We start from the raw sequence: 26,641 nt of genomic DNA, 5'->3' as shown, positions 1-26,641 counted from the left end.
TTTGTGCTTGTCTCTACCCCCCACCAGGTGTCTCCCATCTCCCCTCATTATCCCCTGTGTATTTATACCTGTGTTTTCTGTTTGTCTGTTGCCAGTTCGTCTTGTCCTGTCAACTCCTTCCAGCGTGTTCCTGTGTTTCCTGTACTCTAGTTTGTTTTTCTTAGTCTTCCCAGTTCTGACCTTTCTGCCTGTCCTGACCCTGATCCTGCCCGCCATCCTGTACCTGCCTGACTGATTTTGGATTACGACCCTTTGCCTGTCTTGACCTACCGATTGCCTGCCGTCCTGTACCTGCCTGACTCTGATTTGGATTACGACCCTTTGCCTGCCTTGACTTACCTTTTGCCTGCCCCTTGAACTGTATAAGCTCTGAGACTCGTACTATCTGCCTCCTGTGTCGTCATCTGGGTCTTAGCCTGAGCCGTTATAGTACGAACTGGCCATGACTGACCCAGCAGACTCAGACCAGCTCCACAACGCCATCTCCCAGCAAGGAGCCACCATTGGACGACACAAGGAGTTACTGCAATGCCTTATGGAGGGACTCCATACCCTGGCAGAATGCTATGACCATGCATTCGAGACATTGCTGTAGCAATTCCACGGATTCCCTACTAGGCAGCAAGCCACACCATTAATTCCCCAGACTCTCAGCAACCCGCCACCAGCGGTGCTTCTTCCCAGCCTAACCCGGTGTCCCGAGAACCTCGCTTACCTCCTCCGGAGCGCTACGCTGGAGATTCTGGAACCTGCCAGGCCTTTCTCTCCCAGTGCTCCCACATCGAGCTGCAGCCTTCTTCGTTCCCCTCGGACGGCTCAAAGATAGCGTACCTCATAACGCTGATGTCCGGGAGGGCACTCGCCTGGGCTACGGTGGTGGAGGTACGTAAGGTGTTCGATTCTCCGTTGTCCGGGAGAGAGGCTGCTCGTAAGCTGCTCCAGCTACGTCAAGACTCCCATAGTGTGGCAGACTACGCAGTGGATTTTTGCACGTTGGCGGCTGAGTGTCCCCGGAACCCGGAAGCATTGTTCTCCATGTTCCGTCACAGATTATCTGAGTTTTTAAAGACGAGCTCGCTGCCCGGGAGCTGCCCATGGACCTCAACTCCCTCATAGCCTTGACCATCCAGATCGATGGGCTGCTACGGGAACTTAGGAGCTAGAAGGAATCTGTTCCCTGTCGCCTTCGCGTGAATCCGAGGTCACCCGAGTTCTCTCGGGAATCACTGAGGGCTTCCGACTCACCTCCTCCAGAGCCCATGCAACTGGGCAGGGCTAGATTGTCTCCTGCTGAGTGCTTACGCAGACTAAACACCAAGAGCTGTCTGTATTGTGGAGCTATGGGACATTTCTTATCTACCTGCCCATTAAAACGAGTACACTGGTGAGCCATACGGGGAGTTTCCAATCCCTTACTACTCATTACCCCCTCTATGCTACACTGTTGTGGGGAGGCCAGTCCAAATCCATCTGGGTACTCATTGACCGACGAGAGCTTTATGGACACTTCCCTGGTGTCGGAGCTGGGCATTTCCACTCAACCCCTTTCCAGAGCGCTGGATGGGCGCTCTATTGGCAGAGTCAACCACAGTATGGTTCCTATCCACCTGCGAGTGTCAGGCAACCACAGTGAATCCATGCAGTTTCTGCTCCTGGAGTCTCTTCATGTACCCATGGTTTTTGGGTTTTCATGGCTCCAGAGGCACAATCCCCTTATAGACTGGGCTGCGGGGTCCATCATTGGTTGGAGCCCATTTTGCCATGCTCATTGTCTGAAGTCGGCGCAAGCTGCCCCGGGACGTCTCCCTGCTGGCTTGGGAAAAACCTTGGATCTCTCCGCCGTTCCCGCGGAGTACCAGGATTTACGGGAGGTTTTCAACTCTGCCCGAGCCACATCTCTTCCGCCGCATTGGCCCTATGACTGTGCTATCAACCTTCTCCCGGGCACCGCACCGCCTCGGGGGCGACTTTATTCCCTGTCAGGTCCGGAGACCAAAGCAATGGAAGGGTATGTTGAGGACTCTCTTGCTGCAGGGATTATGCGTCCATCTTCCTCCCCAGGCAGGGTTCTTCTTTGTGGAGAAGAAGGACAAGACCCTGCGTCCGTGTATCGACTACCCGGGTCTCAATGACATTATCGTTAAAAACCGTTACCTGCTACCACTCATCTCCTCAGCTTTCGAGCCTCTCCAGGGGGCGATCATCTTCTCCAAGTTGGACCATCGGAACTCCTACCTTCTGGTTCGGATATGGGAAGATGAGTGGAAGACTGCCTTTAACATGGCTAGCGGGCACTACGAGTACCTGGTGATGCCGTTCGGACTGACCAATGCTCATGCAGTGTTTCAGGCCCTGGTCAATGATGTGCTCCGAGACATGTTGAACCGATTTGTGTTTGTCTACCTCGACGACATCCTCATCTATTCCCGGTCAGCTCAAGAGCACGTCCTCCATGTCCAACAGGTCCTCCAGCGTTTCCTGGAGAACCAGCTTTTCATGAAGGCAGAGAAATGTGAGTTCCATCGCTCCACCATCTCCTTCCTAGGATACGTCATCGCTGCAGGGAATATTCAGATGGACCCTGACAAGGTGAGAGCGGTGGTGGATTGGCCTCAAACCACATCCAGAGTGCAGCTGCAACGTTTCCTGGGGTTTGCCCATTTCTACCGTTGTTTCGTCCAGGGTTACAGCACCCTTGCTTCCCCCCTCTCTGCACTCACCTCTCCCAAGGTTCCGTTAATATGGTCTCCAGCAGCTGACCGGGCGTTCTCAGACCTCAAGCAGAGATTCACTACAGCCCCCATCTTAATCCATCCGGACCCGTCCCGTCAGTTTGTGGTAGAGGTCGACGTCGGAGTGGGGGCTGTCCTGTCCCAGCGTTCTGCCCAGGACCAGAAGCTGCATCCCTGCGCCTTCCGCTCCCATCGCCTTAACCCCGCTGAGAGGAACTATGACGTGGGAAATCAAGAATTACTCTCTGTCAAGATGGCGTTGGAGGAGTGGAGGCACTGGTTAGAAGGGGCAGAACAGCCATTCTTGGTGTGGACGGACCATAGGAACCTGGAATATCTCAGCACCGCCAAGCGCCTCAACTCCAGGCAGGCAAGATGGGCCCTGTTATTCACTCGTTTCCATTTCACTATCTCCCACGGCCCGGGGTCCAATAATGTGAAGCCTGACGCACTCTCACGTCTGTACAGCCCCGCTACTACGCCATCGGACCCCGAGACCATCCTCCCTACTTCCTGTCTAGCGGCTGCTATCATCTGGGGAATCAAGAGTCTGGTCCCAGAGGAGCCGGCTAACCAGATGTTTGTCCTGGACTCTGCCCGTGCTCCTGTTCTGGAATGGGCACATTCCTCGAGACTCACCTGCATCCTGGCTCCCGTCGGACCTTGGCTTTCGTCCGACAACGTTTTTGGTGGCCCAACATGGTTCCTGACGTCTCTGCGTTCGTTTCCGCCTGTACTGCGTGTGCACAGAACAAGACTCCTTCAACCACTCCCTGTCCCTCACCGCCCCTGGTCCCACATATCCTTGGAATTAGTCACGGCCTCTCTCCGTCTGACGGCTACACCACCATCCTTACGGTGGTGGACAGGTTTTCCAAAGCCACCCATTTTATTCCCCTTCCTAAATTGCCCTCAGCTAAGGAGACTGCCCAGCTCATGGTGCAGCACGTCTTCTGGATACATGGACTGCCGGTCGACATGGTCTCCGATCGCGGTCCTCAGTTCTCGTCCCGGTTCTGGAAGGCGATCTGCACCCTCATTGAGTCGTTGGCCAGCCTGTCCTCTGGTTTTCATCCCCGTCTAACGGCCATTCAGAGCGAGCCAATCAGGACCTAGAGATGACTCTTCACTGCCTTGTCTCCACCAATCCCATCACCTGGAGCCAGCAACTCGTGTACGTGGAATATGCCCGCAACACCCTTCCCTGTTCTGCAACTGGTCTCTCGCCTTTTGAGTGTTCCCCGGGATATCAGCCCATGCTCTTCCCGGAGCAAGAGGAAGAGGGCAGCATACCTTCTGCCTAGATGTTTGTCCGTTGCTGTCGCCGTACCTGGAAGAAAGTCCGGGTCACTCTTCTCAAGACCACCTCCAGGTATTGACGACAGGCGGACCGCCACGGCATCCCTGCTCCCCGCTACTGTCTTGGGTGGAGTCCCGCAAACTTTCCCCCTTGTTTTATTGGACCTTTCCCCATCTCTAAGGTCCTTAGCCCATCTGCTGTTCGCCTTCTGTTGCCCCGCACCCTCCATAAACATCCCACTTTTCATGTGTCTAGGATTAAATGTCTCACAGCCCTATGTCTCCTGTTTCCTGTTTTCTAGTATGTTTTTCTTAGTCTTCCCAGTTCTGACCTTTCTGCCTGTCCTGACCCTGATCCTGCCCGCCGTCCTGTACCTGCCTGACTCTGATTTGGATTTCGACCCTTTGCCTGCCTTGAATTACCTTTTCCCTTCCCCTTGAACTATATAAATTCTGAGACTCGTACTATCTGCCTCCTGTGTCTGCATCTGGGTCTTAGCCTGAGCCGTGATAATATATACAGTGTATATATACAGTACCAGTCAAAAGTCTGGACACACCTGCTCATTCAAGGGTTTTTCTTTATTTTTACTATTTTGTACATTGTAGAATAATAGTGAAGACATCAAAACTATGAAATAACACATATGGAATCATGTAGTAACCAAAAAAGTGTTAAACAAATCAAAATATATTTTATATTTGAGATTCTTCAAATAGCCACCCTTTGCCTTGATGACAGCTTTGCACACTCTTGGCATTCTCTCAACCAGCTTCATGAGATAGTCAACTGGAATTCATTTCAATTAACAGGTGTGCCTTCTTTACATTTTAGTCATTTTAGCAGACACTCTTATCCAGAGCGACTTACAGTTAGTGAGTGCATACATTATTATTATTATTATTATTATTATTATTATCTTACTGGCCCCCGTGGGAATCAAACCCACAACCCTGGCTTTGCAAACACCATGCTCTACCAACTGAGCTACATCCCTGCCGGCCATTCCCTTCCCTACCCTGGACGACGCTGGGCCAATTGGCTGACCAGTGGGCAATGGCTGGTTCAGCTACCAAGATTGGCCAGCTCTGTTTTCTGATTGGCTGAGCTGAGGTGGCGATATATTCACATTCAAGGTCAAACGTGCCTCATCAAAAAAGAGAGATCTGCTCTAACTCTGTCAGTCACTCAGTCAAAATAGAGGAACGGAAGGGTGGTGACAAAAAAGTGCTGCTAAATGTGTGAAATGAACCGACTTAATTGCTAAAAGTTCTTGTTCTGCTGGTCCGAGTGCTGTGTCTGTGTCTGTGAGAAATGACAGATAATCTGCTGTGGTGCGGTCGAGGTAGGCAGAAAACCAGAGAAATACACACTCATGCACACTGACACAGACCATGTAACCTGCTACTGCCAGTTAGGCCTAATATTGTGGCTGTATATTGTATTCAATATATGTCATACCTACTATAGTAGGCTAATTAGGGAAGGGGATTCGGGGAACATTTAGACACTAGGCTACATGCAATATACAGTGGGGGAAAAAAGTATTTAGTCAGCCACCAATTGTGCAAGTTCTCCCACTTAAAAAGATGAGAGAGGCCTGTAATTTTCATCATAGGTACACGTCAACTATGACAGACAAATTGAGATTTTTTTTCTCCAGAAAATCACATTGTAGGATTTTTAATGAATTAATTTGCAAATTATGGTGGAAAATAAGTATTTGGTCAATATGCTGAGTACACGTCCTGGTAATCCGTCTGGCCCTGCGGCCTTGTGAATGTTGACCTGCTTAAAAGTCTTACTCACATCGACTACGGAGAGCGTGATCACATAGTCATCCGGAACAGCTGGTGCTCTCATGCATACTTCAGTGTTTCTTGCCTCGAAGCGAGCATAGAAGTGGTTTAGCTCGTCTGGTAGGCTTGTGTCACTGGGCAGCTCGCGGCTGTGCTTCCCTTTGTAGTCTGTAATAGTTTTCAAGCCCTGCCACATCCGACGAGCGTCAGAGCCAGTGTAGTACGATTCAATCTTAGTCCTGTATTGACTCTTTGCCTGTTTGATGGTTCGTCGGAGGGCATAGCGGGATTTCTTATAAGCATCCGGGTTAGAGTCCCGTTCCTTGAAAGCGGCAGCTCTACGCTTTAGCTCAGTGCGGATGTTTCCTGTAATCCATGGCTTCTGGTTGGGGTATGTACGTACGGTCACTGTGGGGACGACATCATCGATGCACTTATTGATGAAGCCAGTGACTGATGTGGTGTACTCCTCAATGCTGTCTGAAGAATCCTGGAACATGTTCCAGTCTGTGCTAGCAAAACAGTCCTGTAGCTTAGCATCTGCGTCATCTGACCACTTTTTTATTAACCGAGTCACTGGTGCTTCCTGCTTTAGTTTTTGCTTATAAGCAGGAATCAGGAGGATAGAGTTATGGTCAGATTTGCCAAATGGAGGGCGAGGGAGAGCTTTGTATGCGTCTCTGTGTGTGGAGTAAAGGTGGTCTAGAGTTTTTTTTCCTCTGGTTGCACATTTAACATGCTGGTAGAAATGAGGTAGAACGGATGTAAGTTTCCCTGCATTAAAGTCCCCGGCCACTAGGAGCGCTGCATCTGGATGAGCGTTTTCCTGTTGATTTATGGCCTTGTACAACTCATTCAGTGCAATCTTAATGCCAGCATTGGTTTGTGGTGGTAAATAGACAGCTATGAAAAATATAGATGAAAACTCTCTTGGTAAATAGTGTGGTCTACAGCTTATCATAAGATACTCTACCTCAGGCGAGCAAAACCTCGAGACTTCCTTACTATTTGATTTTGTGCACCAGCTGTTGTTTACAAATATACACAGACCGCCAACCCTTGTCTTACCGGAGTCAGCCGTTCTATCCTGCCGATGTAGCGTATAGCCCGCTAGCTGTATGTTATCCATGTCGTCGTTCAGCCACGACTCGGTGAAACATAAGATATTACAGTTTTTAATGTCCCGTTGGTAGGATAACCGTAATCTTAGGTCATCCAATTTGTTATCCAATGATTGAAGATTGGCTAATAGGATTGATGGAAGAGGCAGTTTACTCGCTCGCCGTCGGATCCTTACAAGGCACCCCGATCTACGTCCACAATATCTCTGTCTCTTCCTCACGCGAATGACGGGGATTTGGGCCTTGTCGGGTGTCTGTATGATATCCTTCACGGCCGCCTCGTTGAAGAAAAAATCTTCGTCCAATACGAGGTGAGTAATCGCTGTCCTGATATCCAGAAGCTCTTTTTGGTTATAAGAGACGATGGCAGAAACATTATGTACAAAATAAATTACAAATAACGCGGAAAAACACACATAATAGTACAATTGGTTGGAGGGCTGTAAAACGGCAGCCATCTTCTCCGGCGCTGTTCTGGATAAAAAAACAATAAAAACCAATTATATAAGCCAATGGTCAGCTACATTTACATTTAAGTCATTTAGCAGACGCTCTTATCCAGAGCGACTTACAAATTGGTGCATTCAACTTAGGATAGCCAGTGGGACAACCACCACTGTTGGGGGGGTGTAGAATTACTGTTATACTATTCCAGGTATTCCTTAAAGAGGTAGGGTTTCAAGTGTCTCTGGAAGGTGGTCTGTCCTGGCGTCGTGGGGGAGCTTGTTCCACCATTGGGGTGCCAGAGCAGCGAATAGCTTTGACTGAGCTGAGCGGGAACTGTGCTTCCGTAGAGGTAGGGGGACTAGCAGGCCAGAGGTGGATGAACGTAGTGCTCTCGTTTGGTGTAGGGTCTGATCAGAGTCTGAAGGTAAGGAGGTGCCGTTCCCCCCACAGCTCCATAGGCAATCTATAAGGCATTTATTCAGTGATTTTCTTCTTTGTCTAATATATGTGTTTATTCATTCACAACTAGGATGGGTAACACTTTATTAAGGGTCTGTAATAAATATAAGGCATTTATAAAATGTGTGTTCACCATTTATAAACCATTTACTAATTGTTAGTAAAGTATTTTTGCAGTCCCTCATCTAAAGTGAGTGCTATTTAGACTTTATAAATACTTTATAAATGTTTTGAGTGACCAGTATAATTTCTCACAAAAACATGGGCAATGTGGTTCCCTGGTCTTCTGGTACCAGTGATGTGGGAAGGGATGCTAGGCTTAGCAGAGACAGCTCAGAGGTGATTGCAGTGGAGGTAGGAAGAAAACAGAGAGACAGATGTACGCCCAGTTCCTTAATATGTTGGCTCTGTATGTAATAGTAATTAACACTTAGGAGTGACAGACAGACAGGCAGACAGACAGAGTGACAACAGAGGAGCACAAGGAGAATCACAGACAGACAGACAGACAGACAGACAGACAGACAGACAGACAGACAGACGACCAGACAGACAGACGACCAGACAGACAGAAACAGAGAGACAGCAGAGAAGATGCAGAGCCAGACTGCACAACATGGAGGCAACAGAGGCATAGTTATAGTAGTGAGTTGTATCTCCAGTGGTGCTTTTACATGTTGTATGAGCTGGTTAAAAAGACTTGGTTAAAAAAGGAGGAGCACTATGTTTTACCGGTCACTGTTTAACCGGGCTGGTGTGGCTGAAATGCCAGGGCTACATTTTTGTCCCAGTCCGCCCCTGAAACCATGGTAGATGAGACTCTCTATCTCTGTGTGTGTGTGTGTGTGTGGTGTGTGTGTGTGTGATATTATTTACTGGAAAATGTAATGAGAGACTTACCATATCATGCTTACTAGTGATGGGTGCAAAGATCAATACAGTTACATATCATTATATTATTTTGGACAATATTATATCGATACTTTAACTCCAAGTATCGATTTGTAAAAAAGAAAAAATAAGGTTTAATTTTTTAATTTATTTGCTAAGTAGCGTTAGCTTGCACCAGTCAGCTGTACCTGTGCTAAATCGTTGGTATTTTTCATCCAATAGCTTGTTCTCAATCTTCTTTTTAAATAGTGAGCCAACATGTTTTTGTCACTTTTATTTCCATGACTGATCAAAACTAATTTTCTCATGCTCTCTCTCTCTGCAGCAGACAATATGTTTGGAACATCAAATTGCAATACAATTGCAGTATCGAATCGCAATACATATTGAGAATCGTGAGAATCGCAATACATATCGAATCGGCACCTAAGTATCATGGTAATATCGTGAAGTCCCTGGTAATTCCCAGCCCTAATGCTTGCTTGTTGTTTGTTACTGCATGGCACTGCTGTCTGTGTGTCAGGATCATGAAGGATTTCAGGTGGCTATCCATGAGCAGCTACAGTATATGTGTTCTGTGAGGATGAAGGATGGAACATTTGATTATGTGAACAATTACAAGGTGTCGTCTAATAATGACAATCACTCAAGGCAATTTGACAGACACAGGTAGCCCTCTGTATCAAATCTATTCATAGATCATGTAGGAGGAGTGTGAACAACTAGACTGTGCTGTGCTCTCTAGCATGCTGGTCCTCACCTTTTTACTGTCATGTTCACAGTTATGTTAGGTTCACTGCTGGCTTGATTGGCTTGTTGGGTCTGGAATCTGCAGAAATAATTTCAATGAAACCATTTCTCTTGAAGGAGACTTTCTTGTAGATAAACAGGTAGAGGACTAATGAAAGGGTGGGTAATGAGGCAAATCTTTAGCAACATCTGTCGATGGCACCAAAAAAGAGACAAAGCAACTTCACTGTGATGTTAATACAGGAATACAGAGTAGAGCTAGCAGACCACAGGATAAAGCTTCTGCTCTGGCAGTAGTCATAATATAGTGTTGTATTACTGCTAGTTTGGAAGCTGCCTTCAAGAATGTGGTGTAGATGCTTTTTATGTATGATTGGCTGCCCCTAGTGGTTTGATTCTGTAATAAAACGAAATAGTAGCAGTATGTTGAAAATAATAGTCTGTTGATAATTTGCCTAATGATAATACCTCGTGAGAGCCTATGTGAGAAAAATACTTGATCGAAAACCAGATACAAACAGTTCAAATATTAGAGCTAACATGGATGTCTTGTCTCAATGACACTTGAGCATGTAAATAAAATGCTCAATATATTCCCCGTCACTGAATTCCAGTCCAGTGTGTTGAAAACAAAACGGAGACCTTGATGTGTCTGGTTCCTTGAGGGGCTGTTATTTGTTTGTAATTATTTATTCATATTGAACATTGAATTTAGTATGGTAAGCTTCCCCCACGTTACTGCACATCATCATTCCCTTTCTATCTCCATTTACAACGGTTTTTCCTTATGTTTCCACAAGGTGGCAACATCATCACAGCACTGACAATATACGATTCGACGTCTGTCCTCAACCATGGCTAGTTTTGAACTTCTGGTAGAGGTAGATAGTTTTTTGGGGGGTAGGTATAATACCATTGGCACCCTCATGGTCTAAATGCTTATTGATACAGACAATGGAACACATTCGTTCACCCATAATGCCATGACCACATCCTGTGGAGAAAAGCGATACCCCCCATCCAGAGCTGTCAATATCAATCTCTCTGTGCTGATTGTTCTGCAGTGTGCTGCTCTCTCTTAGGTAAGTTTATGCTCCCAGTTAAAATAACTTTACTGAATACCTCTGATCTTGTCTCTCTCCATTGGTGCCGTTATTTGCATCCCCAATGGCACCCTGTTCCCTTCTTAGTGGACTACTTTTGCAGTATTTTCTGTAACAAAACTATTTTCATTATAGCCTACAGTGCCTTCAGAAAGTATTCACACACCATGACTTTTTCAAAATGTTGTTGTGTTACAGCCTGAATTTAAAATAGATTAAATTGAGATTTTTGGTCACTGGCCTACACACAATACCCCATAATGTCAAAGTGGAATTATGTTTTTCTAAATATGTTCAAATTACATGAAAAATGAAAAGATGAAATGTCTTGAGTCAATAAGTATTCAACTCCTTTTTTATGGCAAGCCTAAATAAGTTCAGGAGTAAAAATGTGATTAACAAGTCACATAATACGTTTCATGGACTCACTCTGTATGCAATAATAGTGTTTAACATTCTTTTTGAATGACTACCTCATCTCTGTACCCCACACATACAATTATCTGTAAGGTGCCTCAGTCGAGCAGTGAATTTCAAACACAGATTCAACCACAAAGGCCAGGGAGGTTTTCCAATGCCTCACAAAGAAGGGCACCTATTGGTAGATGGGTAATTTAAAAAAGCTGATATTGAATATCCCTTTGAGCATGGTGAAGTTATTAATTACACTTTTGATGGTGTATCAATACACCCAGTCACTTCAAAGAGACAGGTGTCCTTCCTAACTCAGTTGCCAGAGAGGAAAGAAACAGCTCATGGATTTCACCATGAGGCCAATGGTGATTTTAAAACAGTTGCAGAGTTTAATGGCTGTGATAGGAGAGAACTGAGGATGGATCTACAACATTGTAGTTACTCCACAATATTAACCTAAATGACAGAGTGAAAAGAAAGAAGTATTCCAAAACATGCATCCTGTTTGCAATAAGGCACTAAAGTACTACTACAACAAATGTGGAAAAGAAATGAACTTTTCGTCCTCAATACAAAGCATTATATTTGGGGCAAATCCAAAACAACGCATCACTGAGTACCACTCTCAAGCATGGTGGTGTCTGCATAAAGTTATGGATATGCTCATCATCGGCAAGGCCTAGGGAGTTTTTTTAGGATAAAAATTAATGGAATAGAGCAGAGCACAGGCAAAATCCTAGAGGTAAACCTTGTTCAGTCGACTTTCCAACAGACACTGGGAGACAAATTCACCTTTCAGCAGGACAATAACCTAAAACTCAAGGCCAGATAATACACTGGAGTTGCTTACCAAGATGACATTGAATGTTCCTGAGAGGCATAGTTACAGTTTTGACTTAAATTGTCTTGTAAATCTATGGCAAGACTTGAAAATGTCTGTCTAGCAATGATCAACAACCAACTTGACAGAGCTTGAAGAGTTTAAAAAAGAATAATGGGCAAATATTGTACAATCCAGGTGTGCAAAGCTCTTAGAGACTTACCCAAATAGACTCACAGCTGTAATTGCTGCCAAAGGTGATTCTAACGTCATGTATTGACTCAGGGGGTTGAATACTTATCTAATCAAGATATACTGTATATATTAGTGTTTCATTTTTCATCATCTTAAAAAAATATATAATTTTTCTTCCACTTTGACATTACAGAGTATTTTGTGTAGATCATTGAAAAGAAAATACAATTAAATCCATTTAATCCCAATTTGTAACACAACAAAATGTGGAGGGGGTGTGGATACCTTCTGAAGGCACTGTATCTGCAGACAGAACAGACAATTGAATTAGTCAATAAAAGTAATTTGTTTCAGTTGAGTAAATCTCTTTTCCTGTTCAGAAGTACAGTATACGTATCACAGAATTGGAGTATTGCCTACATGTGAATGTTACGACTTGTTGCCATGTAGGGGATGGCATTTAGGTAGCTTATGCATATCCTTTTTCGTATATTTATAGTGTAGCCGTGCTACTGAGTTTGCTGCCCTGTGGCAGACTTACACCAGAAACCACCCGCTGAGGCCAAATCAGGTGTGTGCCTACGACGGAAATGAAGTCAGCGCTGGTTGCACAATGAGGCGTGTATGCCTACGTCTGCCTCGCCATGGGGGGCTGGGGGGGCTCTGAGGACCTGTGGGAGTGTGTTTCCCACCACCCTCAATTTACAGACAGCTGGAAATTCTGATAAGACATGACAACCCGGGGGATGGCAAACCCAAGTCAAATATTTGCTGTCAATATTTAGTCTTGTTCTTTCCACCAAAAACTCATTTAATAGAGTGTATTTTGGTTTTATAGTCAGAACCGTCAACCCACTGTGGTGCTCAAATGAAATGAACTGCTACTCTCAATCTATTTTGACAATCTCTGAAAACTCATAAGGTGGCTGATATTAAATGTTGGCACAGTATTCAAGAAATGAGCAACAGGAGTGGTGCGAAGGTAGAATGATCGATCCTTTGTGGGGGTGAGTAGATTGTATTGAGTAGATTAAATTATCTTTCCAACTTGCACTATGATACATTGCACACTTGTAGGATATATAGATACAGTAATAGTTATGCAGTATCATAAAGAGGAAGTATATTTGATTAACACTTTACATTACAGTTTTCCTATTACTGTACCATTGTAATAAGAACAATAGCACCCTATAATGTAGTCCTACCTGTTTGCATTGTTGGTCTCTCTCTCTCTCTCTCTCTCTCTCTCTCTCTCTCTCTCAATTCAATTTCAATTTCAATTTAAGGGCTTTATTGGCATGGGAAACGTATGTTAACATTGCCAAAGCAAGTGAAGTAGATAGTAAACAAAAGTGAAATAAACAATACAAATTAAGAGTAAACATTACACTCAGAATTTCCAAAAGAATAAAGACATTTCAAATGTCATATTATGTATACAGTGAGGGAAAAAAGTATTTGATCCCCTGCTGATTTTGTACGTTTGCCCACTGACAAAGAAATGATCAGCCTATAATTTTAATGGTAGGTTTATTTGAACAGTGAGAGACAGAATAACAACAACTAAATCCAGAAAAACGCATGTCAAAAATGTTATAAATTGATTTGCATTTTAATGAGGGAAATAAGTATTTGACCCACTCTCAATCAGAAAGATTTCTGGCTCCCAGGTGTCTTTCATACAGGTAACGAGCTGAGATTAGGAGCACACTCTTAAAGGGAGTGCTCCTAATCTCAGTTTATTACCTGTATAAAAGACACCTGTCCACAGAAGCAATCAATCAATCAGATTCCAAACTCTCCACCATGGCCAAGACCAAAGAGCTCTCGAAGGATGTCAGGGACAAGATTGTAGACCTACACAAGGCTGGAATGGGCTACAAAACCATCGCCAAGCAGCTTGGTGAGAAGGTGACAACAGTTGGTGCGATTATTCGCAAATGGAAGAAACACAAAATAACTGTCAATCTCCCTCGGCCTGGGGCTCCATGCAAGATCTCACCTAGTGGAGTTGCAATTATCATGAGAACGGTGACGAATCAGCCCAGAACTACACAGGAGGATCTTGTCAATGATCTCAAGGCAGCTGGGACCATAGTCACCAAGAAAACAATTGGTAACACACTACACCGTGAAGGACTGAAATCCTGCAGCGCCCCGCGAGGTCCCCCTGCTCAAGAAAGCACATATACAGGGCCGTCTGAAGTTTGCCAATGAACATCTGAATGATTCAGAGGAGAACTGGGTGAAAGTGTTGTGGTCAGATGAGACCAAAATCGAGTTATTTGGCATCAACTCAACTCGCCGTGTTTGGAGGAGGAGGAATGCTGCCTATGACCCCAAGAACACCATCCCCACCGTCAAACATGGAGGTGGAAACATTATGCTTTGGGGGTGTTTTTCTGCTAAGGGGACAGGACAACTTCACCGCATCAAAGGGACAATGGACGGGGCCATGTACTGTCAAATTTTGGGTGAGAACCTCCTTCCCTCAGCCAGGGCATTGAAAATGGGTCGTGGATGGGTATTCCAGCATGACAATGACCCAAAACACACGGTCAAAGCAACAAAGGAGTGGCTCAAGAAGAAGCACATTTAGGTCCTGGAGTGGCTTAGCCAGTCTCCAGACCTTAATCCCATAGAAAATCTGTGGAGGGAGCTGAAGGTTCGAGTTGCCAAACGTTAGCCTCGAAACCTTAATGACTTGGAGAAGATCTGCAAAGAGGAGTGGGACAAAATCCCTCCTGAGATGTGTGCAAACCTGGTGGCCAACTACAATAAATGTCTGACCTCTGTGATTGCCAACAAGGGTTTTGCCACAAAGTACTAAGTCATGTTTTGCAGAGGGGTCAAATACTTATTTCCCTCATTAAAATGCAAATCAATTTATAACATTTTTGACATGCGTTTTTCTGGATTTTGTTGTTGTTATTCTGTCTCTCACTATTCAAATAAACCTACCATTAAAATTATAGACTGACAATTTCTTTGTCAGTGAGCAAACGTACAAAATCAGCAGGGGATCAAATACTTTTTTCCCTCACTGTATATACAGTCTGAGCCAGCCTGCTAGGCAGTGAGCGGATCACACAAGGGGATCCAGCTCAGGCACATCACTCTGGACACTAGAAGCTAACACACAATGCTCTCACAACCTTGATGAGGGCTTCATACCATACCAGCAGTAGCAACATGGCAGCATTGTTTTTACAGCAATAAAAAAAACGGAGATGGCTGAGAGACAGGCAGGAGGAAACTCAGCCCCTCTCTGTTTACCCAGGAGAGCTCACTTGGCTCTCTGCACTACCTGAACGTAATGAGGGGCCTTTGAAAACAAAAGCTGACTGTCCTTCACTATAACAAAACACACTCTCTCTCTCTCTCTCTCTCTCTCTCTCTCTCTCTCTCTCTCTCTCTCTCTCTCTCTCTCTCTCTCTCTCTCTCTCTCTCTGTGTAAACTGAGGAACAATACAGTCAGTATTCTATGAATATTTTTACTTTGCATAAAAGGTCCAACTAGCGTACTATTTATGTCACATGTTCCTTGTACATTTACATTTACATTTACGTCATTTAGCAGACGCTCTTATCCAGAGCAACTTACAAATTGGTGCATTCAACTTAGGATAGCCAGTGAGACAACCACGTTTTTTTATGGGGGGGTGGGGATGGGGGGTAGAAGGATTACTTTTATACTATTCCAGGTATTCCTTAAAGAGGTAGGGTTTCAAGTGTCTCCGGAAGGTGGTCAGTGACTCCGCTGTCCTGGCATCGTGGGGGAGCTTGTTCCACCATTGGGGTGCCAGAGCAGTGAATAGCTTTGACTGGGCTGAGCGGGAACTGTGCTTCCATAGAGGTAGGGGGGCTAGCAGGCCAGAACGAAACCCTGTAAAATGGAGGGCGAACTATGTTCTGGAAATGCACTTCACAAACCTTCCTTCTCACTGGCAATATAAAGTGCTTTTAGTTTTCCATCCAAAATATTTTCCCGGTCACACAAAAAAAGCCTTCTTGCAGTGAAGTGCATCTCGAGTAATTCTTGAGGAGGAAGAACACTTTTTCAAAACCTGTTGATGGATAGATTTTGAGGCATTTTGTTTTTTACAGTATGTACCCACAAACTCACAGGCAAAGTAGAGAGAGAGGCCTGATGAAGAGGATGTGTTAGTGTGCCAGTGAGTGTGTAGATGTTGTATTGTTGAAATGTGTCCTCAAAATAGATTTGGTCAATTTTTCCACAAGGTACTGCTTGGTCTCATGTACAGTGCAGGTGAACTAACAACAGTTCTAAAGAAAATATCAACCCACCATGTTCTAATCTACTCACTCCTCTGGTATGGATGATGTAACATGAGTAAGGTCTCTTGTCCATGCCTGGCATGGGGTCAGGTTGTCGTAATCATCATAGCACTGCTCTTGCATGTCTTCCTAATGAGCTCACAGATGGAAGCGATTCCTGTGGCTGAAAGACCCAGCTACTCTGACTGACTGACACACCCACTGGAGCAGCTTATTGGAGTAGTTAACTCTCTGGTCACTGGTCTACACAACTAGATACCTGTCTGGCTATCAGAGGTTCTGCATTCTGCCATGGGACAGGTAACAGGTAGTGTGTTTTTCTGTGGTTACAGATGACATTGACCTAAGGAGGAAGGGTTGTTTGTGATAAGCTAGCTACACATTGTTACAGCGGTGCTATGTGAATGCTTCTATACAGCCGTTACACATTAGCTAGTGTAAAGCATAGCAGTTACATTTTCAACTAACCTGTTCTTGGCGATAGTTTCTTCGTTCTCGATTCAGGAGAAAAGTGTATCTGATAAATGTCTGTGTCCAGTTGCAGTTGGTTCTCCAAAAACCAGAGAATATTCAGAAAGATATTAAATCCACATTTTGTATTGAGTGAGAAACGCCTCTTGCATGTGTGTAGATCTTTGTTTTGGTCGCACTGTGTGACGCTCTGCTATCTACGTCTACACGTGGTGGTGGCCGCTTCGCATAGAAACGACTAGTTCCTGCAAAGACATTGGGAAATGCAAGATGTCTGGCAGCTAAAATGGCGAGGGAACTCCTCACTCTGTGCAAAATGTGGATTTAATATCTTACTGAATATTCTCTGGTTACACCTGCAACTGTTTCCCTCCGAATCGAGAATGAAAAAGCATCGCCAAGAACAGGTTAGTTTAAAATTTGCCTGCTATGCTTTACACTAGCTAATTTGTAACGGCTGTATGGAAGCATTCCCATAGCACCACCGTAAAAAGGTTTAGCTAGTGCTATGCTAGTATCACTAGCTAATATGCTAACTATTCTAGCTAGCTAACTAACTGGCTGAATAAGTTGACGACGTACTCACTCAAACTGTCAAAACTAACCCCAAAACATTACACAACGTTAGACACGGACACAAATGATCTGTTTAGCGTGTTAACACACTATTGGTAGTTTGTTGTAACCGTGTATTGGTGCTAAACTGTGTTATTGGAAGCTAGCATGCTAGTTAGCTATGGCGTCATAGGATACAGTGCCCTGGGCGGTTTTCACGGAAGAATACTGTACCAAGTTAGCTAGCTGAATAAACTAAGTTAGAGTCTATTCCTAGAAAACATTGAACCGCTGTAGTTTACAACAATTATAATGTCTAAAGTGGAAGTTGGGAGAGTTATTTTTGAGTGTTTCAGTGAAACGTAAGTGAGGGAGGCCCCGCTCTCTCACTTTCCCAGATGTTTAGTCAATTTCATTCCGATCTCCTTTGCATTATTGTAGCCTTTTCTGTAGCCTGTCAACTATGTGTCTGTCTATCCCTGTTCTCTCCTCTCTGCACAGGCCATACAAACGCTTCACACGGTGTGGCTGCTGCCACTCTAATCTGGTGGTCCCTGCGCGCACAACCCACGTGGAGTTCCAGGTCTCCGGCAGCCTCTGGAACTGCCATTCTGCGGCCAACAAGGCAGAGTTCATCTCAGCATATGCTACCCTCCAGTCCCTCGACTTCTTGGCGCTGACGGAAACATGGATTACCACAGAAAACACTGCTACTCCTGCTGCTCTTTCCTCGTCTGATCATGTGTTCTCGCATACCCCGAGAGCATCTGGTCAGCGCGGCGGTGGCACAGGAATCCTCATCTCTCCCAAGTGGACATTCTCTCTTTTCCCCCTGACCCATATGTCTATCTCCTCATTTGAAGTCACTAGCCCATTCAAGCTTAACATCCTTATCATTTATCGCCCTCCAGGTTCCCTTGGAGAGTTCATCAATGAGCTTGACGCCTTGATAAGTTCCTTTCCTGAGGATGGCTCACCCCTCACAGTTCTGGGTGTCTTTAACCTCCCTACGTCTGCCTTTGACTAATTTCTCTCTGCCTCCTTCTTTCCACTCCTTTCCTCTTTTGACCTCACCCTCTCACCGTCCCCCCCTACTCACAAGGCAGGCAATACGCTTGACCTCATCTTTACTAGATGCTGTTTTTCTACTAATCTCACTGCAACTCCCCTCCAAGTCTCCGACCACTACTTTGCATCCTTTTCTCTCTCGCTTTCCTCCAACACTACTCACTCTGCCCCTACTCAGATGGTAATGTGCCGTTGCAACCTTCTATCATCTCTTCCCCCTTCTCCCTCCGATCTCCTGATTCTGCCTCCTCAACCCTCCTCTCCTCCCTTTCTGCATCTTTTGACTCTCTATGTCCCCTATCCTCCCGGCCGGCTCGGTCCTCCCCTCCTGCTCCGTGGCTTGATGACTCATTGCGAGCTCACAGAACAGGGCTCCAGGCAGCCGAGCGGAAATGGAGGAAAACTAGACTCCCTGCGAACCTGTCATCTTTTCACTCTACATTCTCTTCCTCTGTTTCTGCTGCTAAAGCCACTTTCTACCACTCTAAATGTCAAGCCTCTGCCTCTAACCCTAGGAAGCTCTTTGCCACCTTCTCCACCCTGCTGAATCATCCTCCTCCTCCCCCTCCCTCCTCCCTCTCTGTGGATGACTTTGTCAACCATTTTGAAAAGGTTGACGACATCCGATCCTCACACTGCCCTACCCTATGCTTTGACTTCTTTCTCCCCTCTCTCTCCAGATGAAATCTTGCGACTTGTGACGGCCGGCCGTCCAACAACCTGCCCGCTTGACCCTATCCCCTCCTCTCTTCTCCAGACCATTTCTGGAGACCTTCTCCCTTACCACACCTCGCTCATCAACTCATCCTTGACCGCTGACCATGTCCCTTCCGTCTTCAAGAGAGCGAGAGTTGCACCCCTCCTCAAATAACCTATACTCAATCCCTCCGATGTCAACAACTACAGACCAGTATCCCTTCTTTCTTTTCTCTCCAAATCTCTTGAGTGTGCCATCTCTAGCCAACTCTCCTGCTATCTCTCTCAGAATGACCTTCTTGATCCAAACCAGTCAGGTTTCAAGACTGGTCATTCAACTGAGACTGCTCTTCTCTGTGTCACTGAGGCTCTCCGCACTGCGAAAGCTAACTCTCTCTCTCCTCTGCTCTTATCCTTCTAGACCTATCTGCTGCCTTTGATACTGTGAACCATCAGATCCTCCTCTCCATCCTCTCCGAGTTGGGCATCTCCAGCGCTGCTCACTCTTGGATTGCATCCTACTTGACAGGTCGCTCCTACCAGGTGGCGTGGCGAGAATCTGTCTCCGCACCACGTGCTCTCACCACTGGTGTCCCCCAGGGCTCAGTTCTAGGCCCTCTCCTATTCTCTCTATACACCAAGTCACTTGGCTCTGTCATATCCTCACATGGTCTCTCCTATCATTGCTACGCAGACGACACACAATTAATTTTCTCCTTTCCCCCTTCTGATAACCAGGTGGTGAATCGCATCTCTGCATGTCTGGCAGACATATCAGTGTGGATGTTGGATCACCACCTCAAGCTGAACCTCTGCAAGACGGAGCTGCTCTTCCTCCCGGGGAAGGACTGCCCGCTCCATGATCTCGCCATCACGGTTGACAACTCCATTGTGTCCTCCTCCCAGAGTGCAAAGAACCTTGGCATGACCCTGGATAACACCCTGTCGTTCTCCGCTAACATCAAAGAGGTGACCCGATCCTGCAGGTTCATGCTCTACAACATTCGTAAAGTACGACCCTACCTTACACAGAAAGCGGCACAGGTCCTAATCCAGGCACTTGTCATCTCCCGTCTGGATTACTGCAACTCGCTGTTGGCTGGGCTCCCTGCCTGTGCCATTAAACCCCTACAACTTATCCAGAACGCTGCAGCCCATCTGGTGTTCAACCTTCCCAAGTTCTCTTATGTCACCCCGCTCCTCCGCTCACTCCACTGGCTTCCAGTTGAGGCTCACATCTACTACAAGACCATGGTGCTTGCCTACGGAGCTGTGAGAGGAACGGCACCTCCTTACCTTCAGGCTTTGATCAGACCCTACACCCAAACGAGGGCACTACGTTCATCCACCTCTGGCCTGCTAGCCCCCCTACCTCTACAGAAGCACAGTTCCGCTCAGCCCAGTCAAAGCTATTCGCTGCACTGGCACCTCAATGGTGGAACAAGCTCCCCCACGACGCCAGGACAGCGGAGTCACTGACCACCTTCCGGAGACACTTGAAACCCTACCTCTTTAAGGAATACCTGGAATAGTATAAAAGTAATCCTTCTACCACTGGTGCAGTTCATTTAGGTACGTAATGACTTTCTCCATGCAGCCTCAGTGTCTGCACCTGTATCTTGCCAGACCAAACCTCATTGCTGTAATGAAGTATAATCTCCTGACATAGCAGCAGGCAGTCTCAACACCTTCCATCCATCGCCTACTCACAACTCACCTTAGAGAGTATCTGAACTAAAACACAAGATGAAGTCATATACTGTAATCATTCACCACGTCTTTCATTTTAATCAAAGTATAATTTCATATTCATCCAATAAATAATGGCCTTGCATTTTACATAGCAGACACTTTCTTAAAGGGTTGTACATTTGAGAAGATAATGAAACACTAAATTAAGTAATTGAACTAAGGTTGTTAATTAGAAAATTATAATCTCATGTCACTTTCTTTTCAGATCATTACATTTACATTTTAGTAATTTAGCAGACGCTCTTATCCAGAGCAACTTACAGTTAGTGAGTACATACATTTTTCATACTGGCCCCCCCGTGGGAAACGAACCCACAACCCTGGCGTTGCAAGCGCCATGCTCTACCATCTGAGCTACAGGTTACTACTGCATGTAACGACTTCTGAGGCTTGTTTGACCCATAATGACATAATTACATTTGATGGCTGCCTACCTTTTGGCAGGAGCATAGAAAAATACTAACAATACTGTTCAGGGAGGTCAGGAAACATGTCTTAAAAAAACTAATTTAGCCTTTTTTGTGATGATCCTCCATTAAAAATGTTTCCTCTTTCAGCTCTTCATTGTTCCTTTCCCTCTGTCACATTCAATCCTGTGAGATGGAGGGCTCAGCTATTTCAGAGTTTGGGGTGCTGCTGCCGCTCCGATCCCGTGGAGACAGACGGCAGCCCTTCTGTAGGTAGCTTTGTAGTTTCCCGGCTGATGCCAGCAGGAGGCCAAAGTAGGGAGGCGATGGTTTGATGGGGCGAGAGGTGAACTCAGGATGATACTGCACCCCTACGAAATACGGATGATCGTCTAGCTCAATGACTTCCATTCTCTCTCCTTCTACATCTTGACCCACGAAGTGAAGGCCTTTCCCCTCAAAGTGCTCCTTCAGCTCTGGGTTCACCTCAAAGCGATGTCTGTGTCTCTCATCCACATACTCAGGATCTCCGTAAAGTCTTCTTAGTATACTGTTGGTCATCTCTGAATGATGATAAAAAGATTGTGGGGGCTGTTTTGTTAGACTTCAGTGCGGCTTTTGACATTATCGATCACAGTCTGCTGCTGGAAAAATGTATTTGTTATGGCTTTACACCCCCTGCTATATTGTGGATAAAGAGTTACCTGTCTAACAGAACACAGAGGGTGTTCTTTAATGGAAGCCTCTCCAACATAATCCAGGTGGAATGAGGAATTCCCCAGGACAGCTGTTTAGTCCCCTTACTTTTTAAAATCTTTACTAACGACATGCCACTGGCTTTGATTAATGCCATTGTGTCTATGTATGCGGATGACTCAACACTATACACGTCAGCTACTACAGCGATTGAAATGACTGCAACACTTAACAAAGAGCTGCAGTTAGTTTCAGAATGGGTGGCAAGGAATAGGTTAGTCCTAAATATTTCAAAAAATAAAAGCATTGTATTAGGGACAAATCATTCAATAAACCCTAAACCTCAGCTAAATCTTGTAATGAATAATGTGAAAATTGAGCAAGTTGAGGTAACTAAACTGCTTGGAGTAACCCTGGATTGTAAACTGTCTTGGTCAAAACATATTGATACAACAGTAGCTAAGATGGGGAGAAGTCTCTTGTTTTTTTTGTTTTTTTTCACCTTTATTTAACCAGGTAAGCCAGTTGAGAACAAGTTCTCATTTACAACTGCGACCTGGCCAAGATAAAGCAAAGCAGTGCGATAAAAACAACAACAACACAGAGTTCTCATATGGAATAAACAAAACGTACAGTCAAAAACACTATAGAAAATCTATATACAGTGTGTGCAAATGTAGAAAGTTATGGAGGTAAGGCAATAAATAGGCCATAATGCAAAATAATTACAATGTATTATTAACACTGGAGTGATAGATGTGCAGAAGATGATGTGCAAATAGAGATACTGGGGTGCAAATGAGCAAAATAAATAACAATGTAAATAACAATATGGGGATGTGGTAGTTGGGTGGGCTAATTAAAGATGGGCTGTGTACAGGTGCAGTGATCGGTAAGCTGCTCTGACAACTGATGCTTAAAGTTAGTGAGGGAGATAAGTGTCTCCAGCTTCAGAGATTTTTGCAGTTCGTTCCAGTCATTTGCAGCAGAGAACTGGAAGGAATTGCGGCCAAAGGAGGTGTCGGCTTTGGGGATGACCAGTGAGATATACCTGCTGGAACGTATACTACAGGTGGGTGTTGCTATGGTGACCAATGATCTAAGATAAGGCAGGGATTTGCCTAGAAGTGATTTATAGATGACCTGGAGCCAGTGGGTTTGGTGACGAATATGTAGTGAGGGCCAGCCAACGAGAGCGTACAGGTCACAATAGTGGGTAGTATATGGGCTTTGGTGACAAAACGGATGGCACTGTGATAGACTACATCCAATTTGCTGAGTAGAGTGTTGGAAGCTATTTTGTAAATGACATCGCCGAAGTCAAGGATCGGTAGGATAGTCCGTTTTATGAGGGCATGTTTAGCAGCATGAGTGAAGGAGGCTTTGTTGCGAAATAGGAAGCCGATTCTAGATTTAACTTTGGATTGGAGATGCTTAATGTGAGTCTGGAAGGAGAGTTTACGGTCTAACTAGACACCTAGGTATTTGTAGTTGTCCACATATTCTAAGTCAGACCCGCCAAGAGTAGTGATTCTAGTCGGGCGGGCGGGTGCAAGCAGCGTTCGATTGAAGAGCATGCATTTAGTTTTACTAGCGTTTAAGAGCAGTTGGAGGCCACGGAAGGAGTGTTGTATGGCATTGAAGCTCGTTTGGAGGTTTGTTAACACAGTGTCCAGTGAAGGGCCAGATGTATACAAAATGGTGTCGTCTGCGTAGAGGTGGATCTGAGAGTTACCAGCAGCAAGAGCGACATCATTGATATACACAGAGAATAGAGTCGGCCCGAGAATTGAACCCTGTGGCACCCCCATAGAGACTGCCATAGGTCCAGACAACAGGCCCTCCGATTTGAAACACTGAACTCTATCTGAGAAGTAGTTGGTGAACCAGGCGAGGCAGTCATTTGAGAAACCAAGGCTATTTAGTCTGCCAATAAGAATGCAGTGATTGACAGAGTCAAAAGCCTTGGCCAAGTCAATGAAGACGGCTACACAGTACTGTCTTTTATCGATCGCGGTTATTATATCGTTTAGTCTGTCGATAATAAAGCACTGCTCTGCCTTCTTAACAACCCTATCAACAAGGCAGGTTCTACAGGCCCTAGTTTTGTCGCACCTGGACTACTGTTCAGGAGTGTGGTCAGGTGCCACAAAGAGGGACTTAGGAAAATTACAATTGGCTCAGAACAGGGCAGCACGGCTGGCCCTTAATTGTACACAGAGAGCTAACATTAATAATATGAATGTCAATCTCTCCTGGCTCAAAGTGGAGGAGAGATTGACTTCATCACTACTTGTTTTTGTAAGAAGTGTTGACAAGTTGAATGTACCGAGCTGTCGGATACCCATGCTTACCCCACAGGACATGCCACCAGAGGTCTCTTCTCAATCCCCAAGTCCAGAACAGACTATAGGAAGCGCACAGTACTACATAGAGCCATGACTACATGGAACTCTATTCCACATCAGGTTACTGATGCAAGCAGTAGAATCAGATTTAATAATCAGGTAAAAATACACCTTATGGAACAGCGGAGACTGTGAAGAGACACACACAAAGGTACAGACACACACAAGCGCTAGCAAACGCACTCTACACACACATACATTGTAATATTGTTGTATGGTGGTATTATACATTTTGAATAGTAGAAATGTAGTGGTGTAATAATGTTACATGATGTACTGTTTTATATATATTTTTTATATGTAAGTGCCTTAATGTGTTTGGACCCCAGGAAGAGTGGCTGCTGCCTTGGCAGCAGCTAATGGGGATACCTAATAAATATAAATACAAAACTGAGTTACGGGTAACTGGTGAAAATCAGTGCCGCATGCTTCCACTGTATTACATTACAGTCTGAAAATGACCCTGCTAAAACAGGCTCTTTCCGGTTCATATTAGAAGTCTGTTGAACAGGTGGCGGTGGCAGGCACAGACAGCCTATCTGAAGCCACTGTAACACTGGGTGTAAACTGGGAGCATCTAATCCACTCTCCAACCATGTTCCTGGAGAGCTATACCACAGATAGAATGAGCCAGATATTTCAGCGGATGTATAAATGTGAAGCATCCGGTTGGCGTTTCCACTCACTACCAAATATGGTGATGAGATGAAGCTCAGTGGCCGGCAGTGGGAGAAGATGGAACGAGATGGATTTTGGCCAACATTCTGCACATTTTCTCATCGAAGAAACATTTGATCTCCATACAGTTTTCTGTTTCCAAAACTAGAATCTGTAACAAACAGAGTGAACTATGTTTTGTAGACTTCACCCTTTGCCAAAGTTTCTAAAGATTGTATTGTTTAGAAGGAGTGCAAGGTCGATTTGAGTTATTGCACACGCGCACTTCACAGAGTAGGCGTTCCCTAATGGAAATATGCAAATAAATGCTAGAACGCGCCAATAGGATCTCATTAGCTCGTGCTTGGCTCTGCCCACCTCCTTGCTTGTTCTGCCCACTATGATTAATTTGCTCCCATTGGAAACGACTGGCTCTGGTCTATCTGGGGTTAGTTATAAAAAATTATTTGGCTATACTCTCCTGTAGGTTTTCACTCTAATCCCAGTTGTAACTAACCTGATTCATTTTATCAACCAAGAATTATTAGAATCAGTTGTGCTAGATTAGGGTTGGAGTGAAAGCCTACAGGATGGTAGCTCTCCAGGAACAGGGTTGAAGAGCCCTGATCTAATCAATAGTCTGGTCCTCTGGTCATAAACGTAAGAATGGCAACATCATCCTGCCTGTCTCCGAGACATGACAAGCAAGCAGCCGATTACTATGAAAACGAGGATACATTTATGATTGTTGCCCTTTCCCGGGATTACATTGGTCACAGCGTTGCCAAGACAACAGCAATTAGCAGGGACTGGGTTACCAGGCAGACAGTGGCTATAACTCTATGCACCTCGTAGCCATAGCAACCAAGGTCAGGCCAACAGCGGCGCGCTCGTCTGCTGGCTCCTTAGCTGTGCTACAGAACACACATATTCCACATGAAGGCCTTGCCTGATCATACAGTGTGACAAAAATACAGTAAATAAACATGGGGTGTCTGACAGTCCATTCATTAATAACAAAGACAAGGATTTTTATAGATTTTAATGTTCATGTATTTTTACAAGACCACCCTTTAACCTCTGCCAATAAGACCTACATTAGAATGTAATACAATGTGTTTGTCAATGAGATCATCTCCTGCACATTGTTCATACTTACTCATATTTTACTGTGACCCTTTCTTCCAAATGAGTAAATAAATGTCCAATAAGGTAAACCCCCTTACGAAAAAAGAGTGCAATATAACTCCAGTATAAAACAAGTCGTAAGGGTGGGTTTACTTTCAATGCAAAGAAAGGAAAAACAACCTACCTTACGCTCCATCACTCACTCCAATGCTAGATTTCACTCTACTGTGAAACATAATGAGCTCTGACTACAAGAGATTAAAATCATTCTACATGAGGAAAAATGACAAATTAATCAACTAGGTTCTAGAACCCCTACCTATCCTCTCATCACCATCACCGGTACCCCCTCCCGTCCCCCCTCTGGTCGCCCATACCCATCCCAGCAGCAGTATCCTCCCCCAGCTGTCCAGCGGGTGTTTGAATGTGTTCAATTAGCCTGTGTAACCAGAGGCATGGTGAACACTTAA

The sequence above is a fragment of the Coregonus clupeaformis genome, chromosome 19 (genome assembly GCF_020615455.1).
Source record: "Coregonus clupeaformis isolate EN_2021a chromosome 19, ASM2061545v1, whole genome shotgun sequence".
Lineage (NCBI taxonomy): Eukaryota > Metazoa > Chordata > Actinopteri > Salmoniformes > Salmonidae > Coregonus > Coregonus clupeaformis.
The sequence above is the reverse complement of the archived record's forward strand: the minus strand, read 5'-3'. Positions refer to the sequence as shown.